We start from the raw sequence: 3,541 nt of genomic DNA, 5'->3' as shown, positions 1-3,541 counted from the left end.
AGGCTTATAGGAGCATAAATAATTTTTTATACATGTCTGGACAACACTTGCAGGGCCTGGGAATCCGTATGTTTATTTTGTTTCCGAAGTATTCTGGAACAGGCAGCCAGGCCGTTTCCTGCCCAGATATTTTGGGTATTACAGTTGGAACTAACTGAAAAGGAACATAACATTTAATGGCTGATAGTTCCAGTTAAATATTGACTCATCAGATCTCCTGATGAATCAATATTGGCTTTTTTCTTCCTTTTACCTTTGACCCCTTCACCTATTTCTCTCACTCTCCACTGCTCTCTCTGGTAATCTCCAATCTGTTCTCTGTATCTGAGTTTTTGTTTTGTTTAGATTTCACATATAAGAGAGATCATATGATATTTGTCGTTCTCTGACATTTCACTTAGCATAATGCCCTCAAGGTTTATCCATGTTTTCACAAATGCCAAAATTTCACTGTTTTTTAATGGCTGATAGAAATTTTCATTCTATTTTAATAATATTCCATTCTATATATATATATACCACAATTTTTAAAATCATTTCATCCATTTTTGGGCAGCATTAGGTTGTTTCCATTATCTGGGCTGTTGTAAATAGTGCTGTAGTGAACATGGGGTTACATATTATCTTACTGAATTACTGTTTTTATTTTCTTCTGATAAATACCCACAAGTGGAATTGCTGGACCATATGGTGGTTTCTATTTTTATTTTTTGAAGAAACTCCAAACTGTTTTCCATAGTGGTTGCCCCAATTTACTTTCCTACCAACAGTGCATTTTTCTCCACAACCTCTCCAATGCTTATTTCTTGTCTTTTTGGTAATAGCCATTCTAACACGTGTGAAGTGATATCTCCCTTTACTGTAACATAGGTATATAAGGCCAGGGATCTTATTTGTTTCTTGCTATATTACCAGGACCTAGAATAGGGGCTTGGCATTTAACCTGTGTTCAATAAGTACTTACTGAATGAATGAATGATAGGTAGGAAGGAAGTCCTTGGTAGCACAGAACTAACAGAATTGCTGTGGCTTATAACATACAGAATGGGAGCCATCCCGAAGGTGAGAATATCTTGGTCAGTGCTGTCCAATAAATGGGAATATAATGTGATCCACCTATGTAATTTTAAGTTTTCTAGTAGCTGCTTTAAAAAATAAAAAGGGAAAATTAATTTTAGTGTATTTTATTTAAAAGAGTATAATAAAAATATTAACATCTAATCAATATAAAAGTTACTAATAACTTACATTCCTTTACATCTTTGAAAGCTGGTGTGTTTCTACTTATTGCACATCTCAGTTGAAATATTAAATTTTCACTGAAAATACTTTATCTATATTGAGGTTATATGCAATTTAAAGTGGGAAATGTCGATTAATATACCCAAATTACTCCAAACATAAAGGTTTTCCAAAAACTGAATTACGTTTTTAATTTAAATTTTTAAAAATGTAGTTCCTTAGTTGCATAGCCACATGTACATGTAGCTACTGTATTGGACAATACAGGTATAGATCAAGGAGTGTCTATTTGTGGTTGGATCAAGGGGCAAAGCAGAGGGTAGCACCAGAAGTATGGCGTGAAGGGAAGAGGTAGGTCTAAAAAAATGCCATGTAAGCTCTTCATGCAAGTCAAATTTGAGGACAGATTCCTCTGATCCTCAAATGTAAGTGAGGTATGGCTTCCTAAAGTAGACTACTTTTTTGCAGGACTGCTGCCTAGACTTTAGGAACTCGGGGAATTATTTTGTGGGGAAGGAGAAGGGTCTAGCAGTGCTGGTAATATGTACCATTTCTATAGAATCTTACTGTATATGATGTGGAACACTTATGAATATTGGATTATTTTCCTATAGATAAGTTGTTCTCAACTGGGGATAGTTTTGCCCCTCAGCCCTCTTAAGAAATTTTTGCTTGTCACAGGTAGCACACGCTGGTGGCATCAAGGGGGTGGAAACCAGGGACACTGCTAAACATCCTGCAAGGTGGAGGACAGCCCGCTACAAGGAGTTGTCGGGCTGAAAATGTCAATAGCACCAAGATTGAGAAACCGTGCTCTAGATGATTTGAGTAAGAAAGACAGACAGCTATTCTCTCAGAACCTCAGTATGACTTCCTTGTGATATTAAAACCGTGCTCTAGATGATTTGAGTAAGAAAGACTGAGATAGCTATTCTCTCAGAACCTCAGTATGACTTCCTTGTGATATTACTAAGGGGAAAACAGGCAATTTTGAAGAGTTTCAGAATTTGTTGTGTTTTCACTATTGATGCACCTTTTGAATAGACTATAAAAAATAGTTTCGTGCTCAGGATGAGAATGTGGACCCACCAAATAAGGATGTAATATGTCCTGTGTACATAAGACTCAACATTACTTGGAAGTAAGGAGTTGATCTGTTTATCTTTTTATGTATGTCTTGTATCATAACCCACTGTCTCAAATATGATTAATGCCAATATTATAATTGCTTGCCACTCTCCCTATCAGTATCTCCTATTTTATCTTGTTCCTTTCCCTATGCTCTTGTTCTTTTTTAACTCTCTTCCCCTTCCATCCTTTTCTCCTCATCTTGTTTTGCCCCTCTTCACCAGTGCCCACACATACCTACTTTCCCTCCTATCCCAACACTCATATATTTTCTCCCTTCATAGCTGTTGGCTCCTCATTCAGAATCACTTTACCACCATCCCTCATCTGTGTCAGAGTTGCCCCTCATACTCCCTGTAAATGCCTTTTACAATCATATCTATCCTGTTAAGTCATGAAAACTACAAAGTACAAGTTCTTGCCTCCCTCAAAAAAAAGTCCTCTCTCCAAAAAGGTGGGAGAAGCCATGCACATGCTTCTGACACAACTATTTGAGAAACTGCCTTCTACATTCAGGTTCCTTTTTTTTTCTTTTCTTTTTCATGCTCCTTTTAAAGCAGATGCTATCCATCTAGATTGGCTCTGCTAAAACTCAGTGGTTCTGATTAGTGTCTAACATATTACATCTGCTCTTCCAATATCTGTGGCTGTGATTGAACTCAGAGCTCTGTTTTCCAACTGGTTGCACCCACACCAATTTTTTCTGTGGGGTTCTGCAGACTTATTAGGACATTGCCAGCTTCTTCAAAGTACCAGCAACTACTTAGATTTAGCTTCATGCATCCTTGGCTTATGCCTACAGTTATTTCATGTCCCATTGGACTTTCTTCTCTTGCCTACATCACTCTAGGCCATCTATGGCCCCATATCTTTCTGTCCCTCCTTGACTATTATCATTGCCCCTCTGGTCAACATCAAGTGGTGGACACTATGGTGGCAATTTGAAGTCAACACCAAATCTAATAAGGGTAGCATGGTCTCAGTGCTCCAAACTAGTCTTCACTCAGCCTTTGAGGTAATAACAACTCTAAGACTAGAACAATTCTTTGTACATAACAAGATTCAAAACTACAACCTGAGTAGATTGCTCTGTCATACAGAAGATGATAAAGGAAAATAAATCTGTCGTGTCTTTACCAATTTTAGGAAAGCTAATCTCATGGTAGTCAAG

Source organism: Manis pentadactyla, chromosome 16 (genome assembly GCF_030020395.1).
Source record: "Manis pentadactyla isolate mManPen7 chromosome 16, mManPen7.hap1, whole genome shotgun sequence".
NCBI lineage: Eukaryota > Metazoa > Chordata > Mammalia > Pholidota > Manidae > Manis > Manis pentadactyla.
This window is presented reverse-complemented; position numbering follows the sequence as displayed.